The sequence below is a fragment of the Elephas maximus genome, chromosome 1 (genome assembly GCF_024166365.1).
Source record: "Elephas maximus indicus isolate mEleMax1 chromosome 1, mEleMax1 primary haplotype, whole genome shotgun sequence".
Classification (NCBI taxonomy): Eukaryota; Metazoa; Chordata; class Mammalia; order Proboscidea; family Elephantidae; genus Elephas; species Elephas maximus.
The window spans coordinates 76,397,138-76,419,681 of NC_064819.1; the positions used below are offsets into that span (position 1 = coordinate 76,397,138).

The 22,544-nt window shown below is 41.4% G+C and overlaps 2 non-coding genes across 2 annotated transcripts; one reads left to right on the top strand and one right to left on the bottom strand.

Annotated features, from left to right (window-relative positions):
- Positions 1-9,656: 9,656 nt before the first annotated feature.
- TRNAV-UAC (transfer RNA valine (anticodon UAC)) lies at positions 9,657-9,729 on the bottom strand. The gene has a single exon. It is a non-coding gene; the product is annotated as a tRNA-Val (tRNA).
- A 10,145-nt stretch (positions 9,730-19,874) lies between these two features.
- On the top strand, positions 19,875-19,947 carry TRNAV-AAC (transfer RNA valine (anticodon AAC)). Its single transcript has one exon. It is a non-coding gene; the product is annotated as a tRNA-Val (tRNA).
- The last annotated feature ends 2,597 nt before the right edge of the window (positions 19,948-22,544 follow it).

The following is a 22,544-nucleotide window of genomic DNA, read 5'->3' on the forward strand; positions in this document are numbered from 1 at the left end:
GCTTTCCTCACACCCTCACAGGTGCTATTCCCATAGTATTCCCTAATAAACTTCCTGCACACAAATATCTAATCCATGTGAATACAGATTGTGCCAGGAGTGGTCCAAGGAGCCACACACTAAGTGGGATTTTGTAGCTGGCTTACTCTCCATTCATATGACAATGAAGACCCCAATCCTAGCGCTGGGTGGAATATGGATGTCCTCAGCATGTTGTAGTAGTGCAATTGTTAAGACATCTATCCGTGTCCAACTGGGATAGGATGTCAATGCATCCAGTACATACAATAATGTAGACATTTAAGAGTTCTGGGGAAGTAGGATTGATGGCTCTCCTCGAATGTCATTGAACCACTAAGAAAAAAAAAAGAAAAGCTAAAGTTGATTAATTTCTAATTTAGAGCAAAATGTAATAGAGTACCTCTGTGAAAGCATCTAAAGAGACTTTTATCTCCTGAGCCTCATATTGTCCACGGATATTTGGACTGTCAGGACATCTGTAGAGGATTAATACCTCATGTTAATTAGACCAAATGGACAAAGCATTTGGAAAGAAGAAAAAAAAATGATGGTGACTCCTGATGCCTACCTCCGTGCCAGATACATGGCGTAGGAGTGGTTTTCAAGGCTGGACTCTATACAGTCCAACCCTGGGACATCCACCATCCTTATATTCTGCCTCACACATGCCTAACTCTTTGCAATGATACAGGGAAGTTAAGCTCTCACAAAGCAATGTATTGCTATTTCCTCCTGACTGACCTGAGAAGGAATAGCCAGTTGCTAAGCCAAGAGCAGGTATTGCTAGGTTGTTCCGAAGGGAACCTTCTGAGAGTAACTAAATGGAACCTAGCCAACAAAGATTCCTTAAACCAAGCATGTCTTCCCATATATTCTGTTTCCCACCTTTGACAATGATGAAATTTTCCTTAATTTACTATTTCTGTAAGAGTATATTTCAGATGCCCTGTTTATTATTCTGTGGACTCTGCTCGTCTCTTGTGCCCAGTGCACACTGGAAGATACTTCATTGCAACGACTGTCTTTGTTTTTGCTTAATAAAAATCTCTTTTGATTAAATTTGTTTCCGGAGTCTTCTCCTACCATGTAGAAGATGGTGACAGTCAAGGTAGTGAGAAGTAGTCAGAGTCTGCATATATTTTAAAGACAGAGACAAGAGTAATTTCTGACAAAATAAATGTGAGATGTGAGAGAAAGTGTGGAATCAATGATGGCTTGAAGGTTTTTTGCCTGAAAAAATCAAAGAACTGAGTTGCCACGGATGGAGATGGATATAGCAGGATTATTAAAGAAATATTGGGAGTTCAGTTTTAGACATATTAACTTTTATATGCCTAGTAGAAAACATCCAAATGGTAATGCAAAGAAATCAGTTGTATATACAAGAATGGAGTTTAATGTAGCTGTATAGATTATAGATACAACTTTCTGATTTGTAGGCATATAAACGAAAAAAATCAAACCCTTTACTGTCAAGTGGCTAAGTGCTCAACTGCTAATAAAACAGTCACCAGTTTGAAATCTCTGGCCATCCCATGGGAGAAAGATGTGGCATTTGGCTTCCATAAAGATTCAAACTGTACCCAACCCATTGCCGTTGAGTAAATCCTAACTCAAACTAAGCTATAGGACAGGGTAGAACTGCCCCATCATGTTGCCAAGGCTAGTGGATTCCGAACCCTGACTTTCTGGTGGGCAAACAAGCTCCATAAAGTTTACAGCCTTGGAAACCTCATGGGGTAGTTCTACTCCGTCCTATAGGGTCACTATGAGATGATTTAGGCATATAAAGGAGTTAAACCATGAGAATGGGTGAAATTACCAGGGAGTGCGTGTATATAGAAAATAAGTTCAAGGACCAATCTGTGAGACACTCTACTATAGAACAGGAGAAGAGAGGCAAAAGACTGAAAGAATATTGAAAAGGGTTCACCAGAGAGGTAGGTCGAAAGGCTGTCAGGACAGCAGTGTCCTGGAAAGAAAAAACAAAGTTTTAAGACAGTAAGTGTGTTTATTGACACTGAGAAGTTTTCTTAGTTTCTTAGTGCTCTTGTAACAGAAATCGCACAAGTGGTTTTCTTTACAGAGCAGAAATCTATTTTCTCACAAGTATGAAGGTTGGAAGTCCAATTTCAGGGCATAGCTCAAAGGAAGGTGCTCTTTCTCTGTCAGCCCTGGGGAAAATCCTTGTCTCAGTTTCTATAAGCCCAGAGTTCCTGGGTCTGGATGATCCTCACATGTGCTTCTGTCTTCCCCACTTAGTCCTCCCTTGTCTCAGTGCCTAATCTGTACATTCTGTATCTCATAAGTGGTTACATCTAAGACATACTCTACACTGATATGGCCTCATTAACAAAACAAAGAAAACCCAATTCCCAATTCCCAAATGAGGTTAAATCCCCATTACAGGGGTTTTCATTCCAACACGTATGGAGGGGACACAACTGAATCCATAAGAGAAGTGAAGGAAGAGAAGGTCTTGAAAAAGTGAGAAGAGTCATTGGTAATCTTGACAGGAAGATTCCATGAACTGGGGGTGTCGAAAAGCCAGAATGTAGTGGATTTCAAAACAGCAGACGGGAATCTGGAGATAGCAAATCTGGACAACTCTTTAGAGGAGCTTGTTTTATAAAGTTCTCCGAGAAATAGGGCACTACCTAGAGGGAAATGTTGGGTCAAGAGAAGCATTTTTAAGATAAGAGACAAATGGCGTTTTTGAACGATCGTGGGAGTGGCACGATAAAAAAGAAAGTCAGGAGAAAATCAAGAAGTTTCACACATTCACTCTGACTTTGGCACTGTTCTAGGTTCTGCAGATCCAGAAAAGGAAAAAAGAAAATCTGTCTTCGTGGACAGAGATTATATTGGAAGCCAAATGATAGCTTAAAAGAAAGAAAGAAGGAAAATATGCATTGTGTTTCACTGGGATTATTATAAAACTAGAAGTACCTATTTCAGCGGTAGGAAAAGGCCTTCCAAAGGATGAGGAGACAGTCAGGTAGAGAAAATACTTGACAGTGACCTGGGAACACAGTACTTTGGACCCTGAAGAAAGGACGAGTAGAATGAGCATACACCCATCCCATCTCCAATGACATCCCCACTACTAACCTCCTTTTATAACTAAAATTTCTACCTTAAGCTGTTATGTCACTTGTTCCAAAAACTGTTTCTTCTCTTCACCACACTCACTTTTGAGGGGGAGTAATTGGGTAGGTGTCACTACCGAGGATTAAAGACATAAAGCTGACATTTGATCTAGATTTTATATCAGAGTATGTATTTTCAAAGTGCATCTGGGTGTGAAGTGAGTGCAGCAAAGTTTTGTTTTTTTTTTTAAATCTGTCATGGATTGAATTGTATGCCTCCAAAATATCTGCCAACTTAGCTAGGTTATGATTCCCTGGTATGATTGTATGATTGTCTACCATTTTATCTTCTGATGTGATTTCCCTATACGTTGTAACTCCTATCTCTGTGAAGTAATAAGATGGATTAGCAGCAGTTATATCGATGAGGTCCTCAAGATTAGTTAGTGTCTTAAGCCAAACTCTTTTGAGATATAAAAGAGAGAAGGGAACAGAGAGACATGGGATCCTCACACCACCAAGAAGTCTGTGCCAGGAACTATGTTTGTTATCTCCCTCTTCACTCATTTGAAGGAGACTGTCATTAACCTAATCTTAACTATGAGCAAATGACACTATTTTCTTCAAGCTTCTCTCTTTGTTTTCTAATTCCTCTTTTTGCATTCCCACAAAAAGAAAAAGAAACTACCTCCAGTACAAATGAACTTCACTCCTCCATTGCAAAATAAGATGTTCTAGAACTTATCTATTTTATCCCAAGAGAAAAACTCACTAGAGAGTGCTCCTTCATCCTGCCTACCCCAAGGAGACTTTGAGAAGGATTCTGAAACCTGGGACAGCATCAGGTTGATCAGGGCATGAGGATTCCTCCCCAGATGGGAAGGAGGATCTCTGGTGGATCTGCCCTGTGTATTCCTAAGTCCTGGAGAGATGCCTCTTCTTTGCACTCCGTGAAAGGCTAAAGTTGATTGATTTCCAATTTAGGGCAAAATATAAAGGCAGAGTACCTCTATGAAAGCATTGAAGGAGAAGTATTACATCCTGAGCCATACATGGTCCATGGATATTTAGACTGTCAGGACATTTGAAGAGGATAACATTGGTTCACTATATTAATGACATAGGATTCATTGCCATATCAATAGAGAGTGATCCAGTTCCAAAATCCCATTTACTGTATGGTTCCTAGGACCACTCCTGGCACAAGCTGCTTTCACATGGATTAGATATTTCTGTGCAAGACGTTTATCAGGGAATGCTATGGGAACAATACCTGTGAGGGAGTGAGGGAAGCAGTATTAGAAGGGGAAAAGTTGGCAGGCAGCAACAGAGGCCTGAGGTGATTCCCTAAGGAGCTCTGGAAATGGGATGGCCCTTCAGAGTTGAGGCAAGAGAGTCAGACCTTTAGAGCAGTCATTACTGTAGGCTGCTTTCAGACGGGTAACATGACCTTGAATGAGACAGTTCCTTTCAGCTGAGGGCAATTCCTAGAGAGGGCCTCAACTTGGTGCCATGAGGGAGCAACACTCCTGGCAGCTGAGGAAATGAATGCCTTGGTCTTGAAAGAAAGAAATCTGGGTGGTACAACCCAACACCCAAAACAGAGATCAAGGTTGGAGACAGGCTGAGCAGGCAGCTGCTAACCAGCAATAGGGCGGTTTTTAGCTTACTACAGTAATTCAGGCAAGAGATGCAGGTAGTTTGGGCCAGATTGGTAGCAGTTCAGGAGTTAATAATTTTGTATCATTTTGAAAAAGCACCAAGAGGACATCTTGATACAGAGAAATGTGATGACTACGTGAGAAGTGTATTTCCTAGTTTTGATTTTAGAGCATTGGTAAGTCATAAAACAATATTGTACCCAATTTATAATTGATATGCACGTAAATCTTCACACTTAAAAATAATGGCAAGGAATTTAGAAATTCTACCATTTATCCAATTCTTGACATGCTCTTAGGTAATGAAACTAGAAAAATATAATCCCTAAAATTATAATCATCCTATAACTATTTCTTTTATATAGAATTTGGAGATATGGAAGTTATTTACTATATTAAAATAATATTTTAAGTGAATGTGGTATTAGATGAATTGATTACTGTGCCAATAGCTTGCTTTCATTTAAAATGGTGGAGATTAACATGCCTCAATATTATTGGAAATGGCTTCTTTTCCCACAAGGAAGAAGCAGTAATCCTTAGTCGGGGCCAGTGGTGCAAAGAAAATCCATGTGACTGTGGGTGGAATCACTTCTGAAGATGGTGTCTAAAGCAGAATCTGTCCCCATAGGCTGTAGAACTCTGCTGTCCTTAAGGAGCTATTGTGAAAATATTTTCAAGACTGAAACAAAGAGCAAAATATTGAGAACATTAAAGTGGTGGTATTTGTTCTCACCCAAAATATTCATTCAAAAAGTTAGATCTATTTCTATAAATGAAAACTGCAAATGAATTTTTTTTTTCTGTAAGATACTTAGCCAGTGAGAGTGAAACATAGAATCTTCTGATTCGTAGCCAAGTGATGGTTTCTGACTCATCGCAACCCATTTCACAAAAATACCCAGATAATTCAACACAGAAAATGTAGCTTTTTCAACAAATACTGCTGGGACAACTGGATATCCACACACAAAAACATGAATTTAGAACCTTACCTCCAATGGTACACAAACATTAACTCAGAATGGAACATAGACCTAAATATAAGAGCTTAAATTATGAAAGTTTTAGGTGAAGACGTTGGAAAAAAATCCTTGTGACGTTGGGTTAGGCAGCTTTCTTAAATATAACACCAAAAGCACTATCCATAAAGGAGAATATTGACAGACTGGACTGAATCAAAATGAAAATCTTTTGCCCTTCGGAAGACGCCACTAGGGAAATGAAAAGAGAAACCATAGGCAGGGAGAAAATATCTGTAAATCATGTAACTCATGAAGGACTTGTATCCTGAATACGTAAAGAACTTTTACAAATCAATAACAATAAGATAAATGACCAAATCTAAAACACACAAAGTATTTGAATGGACTTTTTCCAGAGAAAAAATACAAATGGCTAATGAGGACTGGAAAAGATTTTCAACATCACAGTCACTGAACCAAAAAAAAAAAAAAAAAAAAATCCATTGCTTTCGAGTCTGTTCCAACTTATAGGAACCATAGGAAAGAGATGAACTGCCCTATAGGGTTCCCAAGGAGTGGCTGGTGGATTCAAACTGCTGACCTCTTCGTTAGCAGCTGTTGCTCTTAACCACTATGCCACCAGTGCTCCTCATAGTCAATATGCATGCACAAATGAAACCACAATGAGATACCATTGCACACCTACTTGTATTTCTTTACCAGAAAAAATAGAGGATAACCTGGGTTGCCAAGGATGTGGAGAAATTGGCACTCTCATACAGTGCTGGTGGGAATGTAAAATGACACAGCCACTTTAGAACACAGTATGACAGCTTTTTAAAGGCTTAATTATAATTTTTATGTATTGTTACAGATTGAATTGTAGCCTCCAAAAATATGGGTTGTAAATTTTAAACCCTATACCTGTGGAAATGGAATGCATAAACATCGATATCCTAGGCATTAGTGAGCTGAAATGGACTGGTATTGGCCATTTTGAATTGGACAATCATATAGTCTACTATGCTGGGAATGACAACTTGAAGAGGATTGGTGTTGCATTCATCCTCAAAAAGAATGTTTCAAGATCTGTCCTGAAGTACAATGCTGTCAGTGATAGGATAATATCCATACGCCTACAAGGAAGACCAGTTAATAGGACTATCATTCAAATTTAAGCACCAACCACTGGGGTCAAAGATGAAGAAATAGAAGATTTTTATGAGCTGCTGCAGTCTGAAATTGATTGAACATGCAATCAAGATGCATTGACGATTGCTGGCGATTGGAATGCAAAAATTGGAAACAAAGAAGGACCAGTAGTTGGAAAATACGGCCTTGGTGATAGAAACAATGCCGGAGATCGAATGATAGAATTTTGCAAGACCAACGATTTCTTCATTGCAAACACCTTCTTTCACCAACATAAACGGCGATTATACACATGGAGCTCACCAGATTGAACACACAGAAATCAAATTGACTACATCTACAAAAGAGACGATAGAAAAGCTCAACCTCATCAGTCAGAACAAGGCCAGGGGCCGACTGGGCAACAGATCATCAATTGCTCATATGCAAGTTCAAGCTGAAACTGAAGAAAATCAGAACAAGTCCACGAGAGCCAAAATATGACCTTGAGTATATCCCACCTGACTTTAGAGACCATCTCAAGAATACATTTGATGCATTGAACACTCCTGACTGAAGAACAGATGAGTCGTGGAATGACATCAAGGACACCATCCATGAAGAAAGTAAGAGGTCACTGAAAAGACAGGAAAGAAAGAAAAGACCAAGATGGATGTCAGAGGAGACTCTGAAACTTGCTCTTGAGTGTCGAGCAGCTAAAGCAAAAGGAAGAATTGATGAAGTAAAAGAACTGAACAGAAGATTTCAAAGGGACTCCCGAGAAGACAAAGTAAAGTATTATAATGACATATGCAAAGAGCTGGAGATGGAAAACCAAAAGGGAAGAACACACTCGGCGTTTCTCAAGGTGAAAGAACTGAAGAAAAAATTCAAGCCTCGAGTTGCAATAGTGAAGAATTCCATGGGGAAAATATTAAACGATGCAGGAAGCATCAAAAGAAGGTGGAATGAATACACAGAGTCATTACACCAAGAAGAATTAGTCGATATTCAACCATTTCAAGAGGTGGCATATGATCAGGAACCGATGGTACTGAAGGAAGAAGTCCAAGCTGCTCTGAAGGCACTGACGAAAAACAAGGCTCCAGGAATTGATGGAATATCAATTGAGGTGTTTCAACAAACAGATGCAGCACTGGAGGTGCTCACTACTCGATGCCAAAAAATATGGAAGACAGCTTCCTGGCCGACTGACTGGAAGAGATCCATATTTATGCCTATTCCCAAGAAACGTGATCCACCTGAATGTGGAAATTATAGAACAATATCATTACTATCACATGCAAGCAAAATTTTGAAAAAGGTCATTCAAAAATGGCTGCACAGTATATCGACAGGGAACTGCCAGAAATTCAGGCTGGATTCGGAAGAGGACATGGAACCACGGATATCATTGCTGATGTCAGATGGATCCTGCTGAAAGCAGAGAATGCCAGAAGGATGTCTACCTGTGTTTTATTGAGTATGCAAAGGCATTCGACTGTGTGGATCATAACAAACTATGGATAGCACTGCAAAGAATGGGAATTCCTGAACACTTAATTGTTCTCGTGAGGAAGCTTTACATAGATCAAGAGGCAGTTGTTCAGACAGAACAAGGGGCTACTGATTGGTTTAAAGTCAGGAAAGGTGTGTGTCAGGGTTGTACTCTTTCACCATACCTATTTAATCTGTATCCTGAACAGATAATACAAGAAACTGGACTATATGAAGAAGATTGGGGCATCAGGATCAGAGGCAGACTCATTAACAACCTCTGTTATGCAGATGACACAACCTTCCTTGCTGAAAGTGAAGAGAACTTGAAACACTTACTAATGAAGATCAAAGACCACAGCCTTCAGTATGAATTGCACCTCAACATAAAGAAAACAAAAATCCTCACAACTGGACCAATGAGCAACATCATGATAAACGGAGAAAAGATTGAAGTTGTCAAGGATTTCATTTTACTTGGATCCACAATCAACAGCCATGGAAGCAGGAGTCAAGAAATCCAAAGACACATTGCATTGGGTAAATCTGCTGCAAAGGACCTCTTCAAAGTGTTGAAGAGCAAAGACGTCACCCTGAAGACTAAGGTGCACCTGACCCAAGCCATGGTATTTTCAATCACATCATATGCATGTGAAAGCTGGACAATGAATAAGGAAGACTGAAGAGGAGTTGATGCCTTTGAATTGTGGTGTTGGCGAAGAATATTGGCTGCCAAAAGAAGGAACAAATCTTTCTTGGAAGAAGTGCGGCCAGAATGCTCCTTAGAGGCAAGGATGGCAAGACTGGCATCTTACACACTTTGCACATGTTGTCAGGAGGGATCAGTCCCTGGAGAAGGACATCATGCTTGGCAGAGTACAGGGTCAGCGGAAAAGAGGAAGACCCTCAAAGAGGTGGATTAACACAGTGGCTGCAACAATGAGCTCAAGCATAACAGTGATTGTAAGGATGGTGCAGGAACGGGCAGTGTTTTGTTCTGTTGTGCATAGAGTCGCTATGAGTCGGAACCGACTCGACGGCACCCAACAACAACATACGTGTGAATGAAATCCCATTTGGGAATAGGGTTTGTTTTTTGGGTCAGGGAGGCCAGATCAGTATAAAGTTTATCCTAAACCTACTTACACTTGACATAAAAATAGCAGATTAGACTCAGAGAGAAGGGAGCACACTCTGGGGGAAGACAGATGCTACCAGAAAACAACAGAAGGAGGTGCTTCTGTAAACAAGCACAGGAAGTAGAAGGATTGAAGGCTGCTAAGAGCCTAGGTTGGTTCCACTGGGGATTGAACCCAGGATCTTCTGCGTGTAAAGCAGATGTGCTAACCACTATACCATGGAACCACAGGAAGTATAGCGCCATGGACTGCCAGAAGAACTAACAAATCTGTCTTGGAAGAAGTACAGCCAGAATGCTCATTAGAACCAAGAATGTCAAGACTTCGTCTCACATACTTTGGACGTGTTATCAGGAGGGACCAGTCCTTGGAGAAGGACATTATGCCTGGTAAATTAGAGGGTCAGCGAAAAACAGCAAGACCTTCGACGAGATGGACTGACGCAGTGGCTGCTACAATGACCTCAAGCATAACAACAATTGTGAGGATGGAGCAGGACCCAGCAGCATTTCTTTCTGTTGTAGGGTGTGCCATGAATCAGATCCAACTCCATGGCACCTGAAAAAAACAACAGAAAGCTGATCTAGAAGAAGAAGGACTTCCCCCTAGAGACACGCATAGGATTTGGCCTTCTAGATCACTGAACTGTGAGAATGAAAAAGAAAAATTCTGTTCTTTAAGCCATGCATTTGTGATATTTCAGTCACAGCAGTAATAGGAAAGTAAGACATCATTAAGTCAGTATGTCAGGAACCACTTCTGTTTTGCTACCTTTGTATTGGCAGTGACTGGCACACATTAGTACATCAATACCTAGGTGCCATCAAGCCCAGTCACTGCTCCACAGGGTTTCTATGGAGCAGCTGATATTTTAGTTTTGCAGCTGAGATCTTAACCACTACACCACCAGTGTTCCTACTACATCAATATCTCGGCTGAACATTGGAGGAAATCCTTCAGCTGTCTTGGGGAGGTGAGGTAGACTCAAAATTTTAGGGTGGTGTGAAGCCCATGGAGATGTGGCTAGTCTAAAGATTAAATCTTTCCCTCAGAAGCAATTCCCTGTGGGGCCAAGCATTTTCCAATCTTCTCTCAGAATCAATTCTTCACTGATTGGAAAACCCATTTAACTAAACTTGTCTTTGGTCTGGGATAGTGTCATTACCCCACAAGTATGAAGGACAAGTACCTAAGCTGTTGGATTTAAAAACCAGCAATATCTGGATGGAATTATGTTTTGATATTTATCTTGTCTGGAAATGCAGAAATAAATCCTTCATACTGGATTATTGTGAAATCCAAATCTTTCAGAAGAATGGAGGGCCATCCCAAGTTTTGTATTGAGTTCCTATTCTAATCAGGCCTCCTTGTCCTCATTTATCCCTGAACGGAGCTCAATCTGTTTAAGTTGTATTTCCAACACCCTTAAAACTTTGGTGCTTATATTGTGCACTTTTAGGTCAAAGAATCTGTGAGTTCCTTATGCACGGGGTGGTGATTCAGCCTAGCCTCCCCACATGGTCCAGTCTGCATGTTCAGAAATGCTGGCTGTGATGTGAGGAAGTTGTTACTTGATGGCTGCTGATGGGAAAGCTGATCCCAAACAGTGTGAAGGGAAAAAAAAGTTAAAAACCTATCTTTCTGATAATAGAAACTAACCTGGAAGTGAGGGCTGTCCTGAGGTAAAAATCACCACAAAGGTATAGTAAAGCAAGAAGAAAGTTTCTGCTTTGTAAATGATCAACGATACAAAAATGGGAAACAGACATGCATAGTGTCAGAACCATATCTGCCTGAGTCCAAGGAATGTTACAGAATCATCGGTATATAATAACATTACAAATGAGTAAAATCATTAAAGGTTTCACCTGTTCGGATTGGCTGAAAAGTGCTGAATACGTGTGATTCTACATTTTAAATTATCTTTCTCAGTAATCCTTGGTTCTGGTTTGAGTAATGACAGTCAGGAAAGTCTTAGCTGGTATTTACTAAATACTAATAGACAAAGGGAAACCCTGGTGCCATAGTGGTTAAGTGCTACAGCTGCTAACCAGGAGGTCCTCAGTTCAAATCTGCCAGGTGCTCCTTGGAAACTCTATGCCGGCTGTTCTGACCTGTCCTATAGGGTCAGTATAAGTTGGAATCAACTTGGCGGCAGTGGGTTTTTAATAGACATAGATAACAGTGGAAAATATGTGGGTCTATTTAGCTCTGTTTAAGAATTGTTTATGTAAAAGTTTCCCTAAAAGATGATTTCTAGGTTTTGCTAACTACTGTTTTTATATCTCAGGGCCCAGTTGATGCGTCCTTGTGAGTCCAGCTCCAGCTAGGGCACATTCGTCATACTCAAGGACAGGGAAAAATGGCTCCAATTTGAACTTCTAGGTCAAGAGGACCCCATCCCCTTCACCTTTTCTGCCAACACATTCAACTATGATAACCATGGCTCAGTAAAAAGGAACCCGAAGCATGAAATCCAGTTACATCTGTTTCAGTATAAGATATAATATATAGTTACAGGAAACAGAAAATCAATAATCATCCAGATCTCATTTTCTTCATCTCCTAGATGAGAAATTAAAGCCAGAATGCTCCTTAGAATGGAGGATGGTAAGACTTTGTCTTACATGTTTTGAGTACGTTACCAGGAGAGACCCTGAACGAGATGGACTGACAAAGCGGATGCAACACAGGGCACAAACATAGTAAGGATTGTGAAGATGGTGCAGGACCGGGCAGTGTTTCCTTCTGTTGTACGTGAGGGTGTTATTTGAACAGCACCTAAAAACAACAACACTCTGTGCCAGGGGTTGTTTTATTTACAAAGGCTACAGTAGTAAACAAACAGAAGTCTTTGCCCTCATAGACCTTACATTCCAGTGGTAAACAAACACAGTACACCAAATGATTTAGTAAATTACATTGTTTTTGTTGTTAGGTGCCATCAAGTCAGGTCTGACACATATGGGCCCTATATACAACAAAACGAAACACTGCTTGTTCCTGAGCCATCCTCACAATCTTTGTTATGCTTGAGCCCCTTGTTGCAGCCACTATGTCAATCCATCTTGTTGAGGGTCTTCCTCTTTTTCACTGACCCTCTAATTTACCAAGCATGACGTCCTTCCTCAGGGACTGAATGATCCCTCCTGAAAATATGTCCAAAGTATATGAGACATAGTCTCTCCATCCTTGTTTCTCAGGAGCATTCTTGTTGTGCTTCTTCCGAGACAGATTCGTTCATTCTTTTGGAAGTTCATAGCTTATCCCATATTCTATGCTAACACCACGATTTAAAGGCAAAAATTCTTCTTTGGTCTCTCTTATTTGTTGTCCTGCTTTCGAATACATATGAAGCAATTGAAAACACCATGACTTGGTTCAGGTGCAGCTTAGTCTTCAAGGTGACTGCTTTACTTTTCAATACTTTAAAGAGGTTTTTTGAAGCAGATTTGCCCAATGCATTGTGTCTTTTGATTCCTAGACTTCTGCTTCCATGGGTGTTGATTGTGAACACGAGCAAAATGAAAATCCCTTGACAACTTCAATCTTTTCTCCGTTTCTCATCATGTTGCTTATTGGTCTAATTGTGAGGATTTTTGTTTTCTTTCTGTTGAGGTGTAATCCATATTGAAGGCTGTAGTGTTTGATCTTTATCAGTAAGTACTTCAAATCCTTTTTACTTTCAGCAAGCAAGGTTATGTCATCTTTGTAATGCAGGTTGTTAATAGTCATCCTCCAATCTTCATGCCCTGTTCTTCTTCATATAATCCAGCTTCTCAGACTATTTTGTCAGCATAGAGATAGAATAGGCATGGTAAAGAATACAACCCTGATGCACACTCTTCCTGACTCTAAACCACTCATTATCCCCTTGTTCTGTTTAAACCACTGTATCTTGATTTATGTACAAGTCCTCAGGGGCACAATTAAGTTTTCTGGAATTCCCATTCTTCACAATGTTATCCATAATTTTTTATGATCCATTCAGCCAAAGGCCTATGCATAAACAATAAAACACAGGTAAATATCTTTCTAGTATTCTCTGCTTTCAGCCAGGATCCATCTGACATCAGCAATGATATCCTTGGTTCTGTGTCCTCCTCTGAATCTGGCTTGAACTTCTGGTAGTTCCCTGTTTATTTACTGCAGTAGCCACTTTTCAATGATCTTCAGCAAAATTTTTCTTGTGTATGACATTAATGATATTGTTCAACAATTTACACATTTGGTTAGATCACCTTTCCTGGGAATAATCATAAATATAGATCATTTCCAATTGGTTGGCCAGGTAGCTGTCTTTTTAAATTTCTTGGCATAGATGAGTGAGCACTTCCAGTGCTCTATGCATTTGTCGAAATATTTCAATTGGTAGTAGAGTCGACCTTAATGACATGGATAGAGTCGACGTTTCAGGACCTTCATTTGCTGATGTGAAATGACTCAAAATAAGAAGAAACAGCTGCAAACATCCATTAATACTAGGAACTTGGAATGGAAGAAGTATGACTCTAGGAAAATTGGAAATCATCAAAAATGAAATGTAACACACAAACATTGATATCCTAGGCATTACTGAGTGGCAATGGACTGGTATTGGCCATTCTGAATTGAACAATCATGTGGTACACTATGCTAGGAATGACAAGTTGAAGAGAAATGCTGTTGCATTCACTGTCAAAAAGATAATTACAAGGTCTAGCCTGAAGTACAATGTCGTTGGTAATAACACCCACACTGAAGACACTGGAGAAAATTAGAACAAATCCTCAAGAGCCAATGCACGACCTAGAGTATATCCTACTGAACTTGGAGACCATCTCAAGAATAGATTTGATGCATTAAAAGCCAATAAGTGAAGCCCAGAGAAGTTGTGGAATGCTAACAGGACCCCATACATGAAGAAAGCAAGAGGTCTTTTAAAAGACAGGAAAGAAAGGAAAGACCAAAATGGATGTCAGAAGACACTCTCAAACTTGCTCTTGAACATCAAGTAGCTAAAGCAAAAGCAAGAAATGATGAAGTAATAGGGGCGAACAGAATATTTCAAAAGGCAGTTCGAGAAGACAAAATAAATATTATAATGATATGTGCAAAAGCCTAGAGATAGAAGACCAAAAGGAAAGAACAAGCTCATTATTTCTCAAACTGAAAACACTGAAGAAAAAACTCAAGCTTTAAGTTGCAATAGTGAAGGATTCCATGGGGAAAATAGTGAACAATGCGGGAAGCATCAGAAGAAGATGGAAGGAATACACAGAGTCACTATACCAAAAAGAAGTAGCCAACATTCATCCACTGGAGGCGGTGGCATATTATCAGGAACCAATGGCACTGAAGGCATAGACGAAAAACAAGGTTCCCGGAATTGACAGAATTTGAAGTAAATTACATAGTTCATTCAAAGCAGATAAAGGTTTTGCAGAAGAAAACAGTTTTTAATGGTTATGAGGGTGGGGAGGGAGGAAGAGGGGTATTCACTAACTAGATAGAAGAAAAGAATTATCTTAGGTGGTGAGAAAGACAACACACAATACAGGGGAAGTCAGCACAACTGAACCAAACCAAAAGCTAAGAAACTGCCTGAGTACAACCTAACACTTTAAGGGACAGAGTAGCAGGGGCAGAGGTCTGGGGACCACGTTTTCAGGGGACATCTAGGTCAACTGGCATAGCAAAGTTTATCAAGAAAACTTTCTGCATCCCACATTGGTGAGTGACTTCTGGTGTCTTAAAAGCTAGCTATTGGCCATCTAAGATGCATCAATTGGTCCCAACCTGCCTTGAACAAAGGAGAATGAAGAATACCAAAGACACAAGGAAGATATGAGCTCAAGAGACAGAAAGGGCCACATAAACTAGAGACTCCATCAGCCTGAGACCAGAAGAACTAGATGGTGCCTGGCTACCAAGGACCACCCTGACAAGGAACACAACAGAGAGTCCCTGACAGAGCAGGACAAAAGTGGGGTGCAGAACTCAAATTCTAGTAAATAGATCAGACTTAATAGTCTGACTGAGACTGGAGGGATCTTGGAAGACATGGCCCCTGGACTCCCTGTTAGCCCAAAACTAAAACCATTCCAATAGCAAACTCTTCAGACAAAGATTAGACTGGACTATAAGACATAAAATGATACTCATGAAGAGTGTGCTTCTTACTTAGTTCAAGTAGATACATGAGACAAAATGGGTAGGTCCTGTCTGGAGGTAAGATGAGAAGGCAGAAACGGATAGGAGCTGGTTAAATGGACACAGGAAATCCGGGGTGCAAAAGAGAAGTCTGCTATCACATTTCAGGAAGAGCAACTATGGTCACATAACAATGTGTGTATAAACTTTTGAATGAGAAACTAACTTGAACTGTAAACTTTCGTTTAAAGCACAATTTTTAAAAAAGTAGCTAAGTGCTTTGGAGAACAAAATCACAGATGAGAATAAGGAGTTCAGGAGTAGGGGAAGCCTGGAAGTTCAGGGTGTCTTCACTAATAATGTGATATTTGAAGAAGCAGAGTTAGTTACATATGTATACGGAAAAGAGCACTGCAACCTAAGGGAATAGTCAGCGCAAAGGGCCTGAAGCAGAAGGATGTCTGATGTATTTAACGTGGACCAAAAAGCCATTGTAACTGTAGCAGCATGAGCAAGGGGAACAGCAAATGGAATGGGGAGCAGGGAGCTTATGCAGAGCCTTGTAGGTCATTAGGAGGATTTTGACTTTTTTTTTTTTTTCCTGAGTACAGTAAGAAGCCAAGCTGAGACTAAAACAAGGATTAATTTTTGGGTTTTAAATATTTTAATTTGGGGGTTTTAAATATTTAGTTAATTTTGGGGTTTTTAATATTCTACAGAATATTCTGTCTAAAGTATCCTATTTAAGGAAATGGAGGCAAACTCCATTTAAGAAAACAAAAATTAAGAAGTTAAAAATATTCTGGAGCCCTGGTGGCACAGTGGTTAACAGCTCAGTGGTAACCAAAAGACCAGCAATTCGAATCCACCAGGTGCTCCTTGGAGACCCTATGGGGTCCTTATGATCAGAATTGACTCCACAACAGGTAATTATATTCAACATCAGAGAATATTATGTCATGGGCCAGGCTATTAGTGCTGAAAGTGCTGAGAAGTGGCCATATTCCAGATATATTTTGAAGATAATGCGAAAAAGATGTTCTGAGTGATTGGATATGGGGAATAGAGCAAAAGCAGAGCCAATGAAGCCCCAAATTCTTTATCATAAACACCTAGAAGGAAAAAGATGCAGTTAAATGAGATAGGAATCACTATGGTTAGAACATTTTTGGAATTCCACCTTGGGGTATGTTAAGTTTAAGATGTTTATTGTAAGACTTCTAAAAGGAGATATCCAGTAGGCCAAGAGATACACAGTGTTGCTCAAAAAAAAAAAGACCATGTAAAATATAAACCATGAGATGATGAGCTTAGGCAGGTAAATAGAATAAATAGAGAAGAGAAGAGGCCTAAGAATTGAGCTCTGAGACTGTCCAATGTTTACCCAAAAGCTAAAGAGGTCTTTGGATCAAAATGGGCAACATCAGCTTCCTATTTAACAGAATCACTTCTTTCCTACTCATCACATTCAGATTTAAATCTAACCTCCATACTCTGGAGGACCCTCCCTGACCTCCCTGATCCTGCACCTGTTATTCTGCTTACTTTCTCTTCTCTGCCCACTCTGGTTCACACCTACAACTGTAGGTCCCCACACTCCACTTGCTCTCAATTCCATATTCACCTAGGCCAGAATGCCCCCTCCATTCAACTACTCTTCAACCACCTCACTTTTTTTTTTTTTTATTAGCTAAAGTATAAGTTAGCCACCAATTCCCCAGCAAGTCCTGATCATTAGGACTGGGTGTGTTGCCCCTCTGCTGTTCTCCTATGAGAAAATCCTGTGATTTTTATCTGTAATTCTACTCAGGAATTTTATTGTAACTAAATTACTTGGGGAAAATATGTCATAATGATTGGTTTAGGTGCCCCTTCCCTCTTTCTAGTTTGCCATTTCCCTTAGGACGTCAGTTACTTCCAATGATCACCATGAGATTGGGCTGCTCAAAAATGTCGTTAAAACAAATATTCAACCAAAGTTTGACAAAGATTAACAAAATATGTGCTAAATAGAAGCACTGTTTATCCTGCTGATCCGATTTCAAAACAAAGAGGGTGAGACTGGAGATTCTGCTAGTAAGAAACGTGCTTTTCCCATGTTTACCCACAATATTGTCAGCAGGTATGCGACCTTTCTCAGAGTCTTAGAAGGCTCTCTTTTGTCACGTGTTTATAGTACTTCGGGAAAACACATTTTGGCCGCTGAGCATCTTTAACTGGACTCAGCCTTATCAAAATTTAATTTTAGAAAGTAGTAGACAGCAGATTGTTTCCAATACCCGGGGTAAGGACAGTGACTTAAGACAGTTGAGATGGAATGAATAACAGAGAAGAGTCTTGGCGGGGGGCGGGGGAGCTTAACCAGGCTTTACTGGAAAAGGAAAACCAGGCTAATCAAGGGTTATGTATAGGTGTGTGGACTCGTAGCAAGACAAAAAACGAGGGAGGGTGTCGCCAGGAGGGAAGGAGAGAGCGAGAGCGAAGAGAGGGGGTGCGGAGTTTTTTTGTTTTTTGTTTTTCCTATTTCTTTAAAAAAACAACACAAGAAAACACAAATGCACACAATCAACGTTTGTTCCGGAGTAGAAACATGAATAGGGAAGAATTAAGCACTGTTTTTCTCTCTTCCAAAGACAAAAACAAACAAACAACTAAAGGAAAAGGATACCCAGGGTTGCAGGTGCGCACATGCTGAATCGCGGTTCGCAGCGGTGTACAAAGGGGCTGCTGGGGCGCAAGGGTTTCTGCAACACAGGGTGGCCACTCGCGGGTAACAGAGGCATCTCGAGGGCTAGGGGTCAAGTGTTCGCCCCCCCGCCGAAAGCGGGGCATCCAGCCTGTCGAGTCCGAGGCGCCCTCTCCAAGTCCTGGGCACCCTGGGGAGATCTCCGGGACCGCGCCCTCTGCAAGTCCTGGGCCCCCCTCCAAGTCCCGCGTGCCCACGGGGGCTCCTAATGTCCGCGCCCTTTCCGGGTTCAAGGCGCCCACGCCCCCATTCCCGAGCTTGCCTCTTAGGGTGTGGGCCACGCATGAGCCCCTCTAGTGGGCTCAGTACGAAGGCACCTGGTGCTGGGAAAGCAGCTTGCAGCCGCTCTCGTCTTGTCTGAGAGCCTTCTGCTAGAGCCCAGCCACCTGCTCTCTCAGCAAGGCTGGCCCTGGACGTTGGCTCCGTGTTCTGGCTACTAAGCGTCTTCACTTTCTCCTGCAGGAGCGAGAGGCGCTCCCGCTTGCGCTTGTGGTACTTGGAGGCGACGAAGCGGTGGCGCACCGTTTGCGCTCTGCATTGATGCGCAAATGGGTGTCCCTGTCGATGGGCGCCTACTGCCCACTCGCGCCGAAGCTCAGTAGCACCGGCACAGCCTGCGACTCGTGTTTGGCTCCTGTCAGGCGCGGCAGAAGCCCCAGCGCGCCCGGTGGAGGCGGCGGAAGGGCACGAGCTCGGAGGCGGTGACGAAGGCCACTGTGGGGGTGCCACCTGCTGCGTCCAAGCGGCCCATGTATCTGCTCGAGTTTACACATTCCAGAGCAGAAAATATGACTCTTCTAGAACCAAAAAAATAAAAAAAACCAAACCCACTGCCTTCGGTCGATTCCAACTCGTAGCGACCCCATAGAACAGAGTAGAACTGCCCCCTAGAGTTTCCAAGGAGCACCTGGCGGAATCGAACTGCTGATCCCTTGGCTAGCAGCTGTAGCACTTATCCACTATGCCACCAAAGTTTCCTCTTATAGAACAGAGGAGTTCATTTGACGTCTAATACATTAACTCGCCACACATTCCACTTCCATAAAGTCCCCACCACGCCCACGACCTTGTCTTGGCAGAAAACTCGGCACAGACTTACACCCACACTCTCTACCCCACGGTGTCTGCCGCTAGTGCCAGGGCACAAAGTGCAGAAGGCATTCTGAGCTCGGCTTTTTGTCCCAGTCCCTAAAGGATCAAGTCCAGTCATGGGGAATTGAAGATCATAGCGACTTACACCGGCAGAGAAACGAGCCTAGTGTTTCTCAAAACATTTTTTGGAACTTGACCGAGATTTCCCTGCCCGGTGTTTGTGAAGGAATTGGGAGCCTGTGAGTAGCATTTCTTGGCTATGATTTATTTTATGATACTGTTAATTTTAAGAAAGTGTAAGCGCGGGGGGAGGAACCGCTCCTCAACCATGAAAATGTCCTGAAGAAATCAGAAATTTCAGATTAATCAATTTTGAAACCGAAAATTGCTCTGACAAGCAAGTTTCCGTGGTGTAGTGGTTATCACATTCGCCTAACACCCGAAGGGTCCCCGGTTCGAAACCAGGCGGAAACAGATTTCGCATTCTGTTTGTGAATTCTGACTTTACCTCCAGAAACTCTTCATCTGAACATGCTTCAACCAAGCCCCTAACCTTCGCTTTCCTTTTGTAGCACCAGACTTTAAATTAAAAGAATAATGTAGTTGACTTGCCTCCTAGCCCGCCCCCAGATGCTTGCCAGGTACTCCATTTTCCATTGGGTCAGAAAATTTCTGCAGCCGCTAAAAAGGCGAGCTCTCCATCCTCTTCAGGCACAGGATTCAAAGTAAGGAGTCCTGAGACAATAGTGAGGCTGCTGTATGCAAAACAAACAAACAAACAAACAAAAAGCATACCGCCTAGTGAATTGCGACTCACCTTGACGCTATAGGACAGAGAATAATGGCCCCATTGATTTTCCCAGAGCAGCTCCTGCACTGGAACTGCTGGCCTTCTGCATAACACACCAGCTGTTAATCAAATCGCCACCAAGGCTCGGGATATGGAAGAAACCAAAAAACAAGCTCCTTGACGGTTGAGTGGATTCCAACCCATAGCGACCCTAGAGTACAGGGGAAAGTGTCCCATAGGCATCCAAGAAGCTGCTGGTGGATCCGAACAACTGAACTTGTGGTTAGCACCCATATCTCTTAACTACACTACCAATAATAATAATAATAATAAAACCCTATTGCCCTAGAGTCAATTCTAACTCATAGCAACCCCATAGCAGAGAGTAGAACTGCCCCATAGCGTTTCCAAGGAGCGCCTGGTGGATTCCAACTGGTGACCCTTTGATTAGCAGCCACAGCATTTAACTACACTCCCAGGGTTTCCGAAAATGAAACGGCTGATCTTAAAAGATATGCAGGTGCAGGGCCACAGGTAGTGAGGCTAAAGCAGGGTGCATGTACTAGAATCGATTTTTATATACAAGTTTGGCAAGGGGTTACAGTTAATGGTGGAAACCATTATGTGTGAGGGTTTGCTAAAATCATTATTAAAAGTTCCAGAAAAGAATAAGAGTACAAGCAGAAACTCATTGTTTCTTTGTTTCCCTACCTAGATTTAGAATGTTCCATGAAGGGTACTCTACCTTAACCAACAAAGAACTATGCCACTGGGAAGTTATGCTGTCACAATGGAGCACATTGTGATTTCTTTTTGACTGAACAGAGAACCCATTGTAAGTCACCAAGCCAAGAACAGATGTTGCCAGTTTGTTCCCAAGAAAACCTCGGCTTGGTAACTTAATGGACTCTAGACAAAAAAGACTCCCTAAATCAATCATGTATTCCCATGTTATCTTTAGCACCTTTGACAATAGTATAATTTTTCTTAATTCACTTCCTTCTAGAGTAGTATATTGGAGACTGCCTGATGGTAATTTAGTAGATTCATCTAGTCTCTTGTGCCCAGCGCACACTGGCAAGTCCCTCATTGCAATAAGCATCTTTGTCTGTGCTTAATAAAATCTCATTTGATTAAATTTGATTCTAGGGTCATTTTTCCCTATGTCAGACAAGATGGTGGCTGTCAGTGTAATGAGAAGTAGTCAGAGTCTGGATATATTTTGAAGAGAAAAGAGAAATTCTGACCTACTGGATGTGAGGTATGAGAGAAAGAGTGAAATAAATGATGACTTCGAGGTTTTTTTTGCCTGAAAGAGTGAAAGAATTGAGTTGCAATTAACTGAAATGGTGAAGATTGGATGTAGCAGGACTCCTAGAGAAAAATGGGAGTTCAGTTTTAGACATGCTAATTTTTAAGATGCTTAGCATAAATCATTCAAGTGGTAATGCCAAGGAATCAGTCCTGTATTCAAGACCTGAGGTTAATGGAGTGCTCTTGACTGCAGGTACAAATTTGTGAGTTGTAGACATATAAACCAAACCCATTTTCATCAAGTAGTAAGGGCTTTGCTGAGGTTAGTAAGGGCTTGGCTACTAGTCAAAAAGTCACCAGTTCAAACCCACTAGCCACTCCACAGGAGGAAGATGTGGCAGTATGCTTCCATAAAGATCATAGCCTTCGAAACCCTGTGGGGAACTCTACTCTGTGTCCTCTAAGGTTGCTATGAGATGATCTAGGCATACAAATGATTTAAACCATGAGAATGGGTGAGATTACCAGGGAGTGAGTGTATATAGGGAAGAGATTCAAGGACCAATCTTTGGGAGATTCTACTATAGAATGAGTGAAGAGAGGCAAAACAAACACAGGTTATTGAGAAGGATAAGCCAGGGAGGCAGGAAGACAGTCAGGACACCAGTGTCTCGGACGTAAAAAAGAAAAAAAAAAAGTTTTAAGACAGTAAGTGTGTTTATTGACACTGAGAAGTTGTCTTAGTTTCCCAGTGCTGCTGTAACAGAAATACCGCAAGTGGTTTTCTTTAAGGAACAGAAATTTATTTTCTCAGTTTAGGAGTCCAGATTCAGGGCCAGCTCTAAGGGAATGTTCTTTCTCTGTTGACCCTGGGGGAAAAGCTTTGTGCCCGTTTCTATAGCCCCAGTGTTCCTGGGTTCCTTGGTAATCCTCACATGGACTTCTGTCTTCTTCACTGTTTGTACTCCCTTGTCTCAGTGGCAATCTCTTATTTTTGTATCTCAAAAGTAACTAAAGAAATATCCTA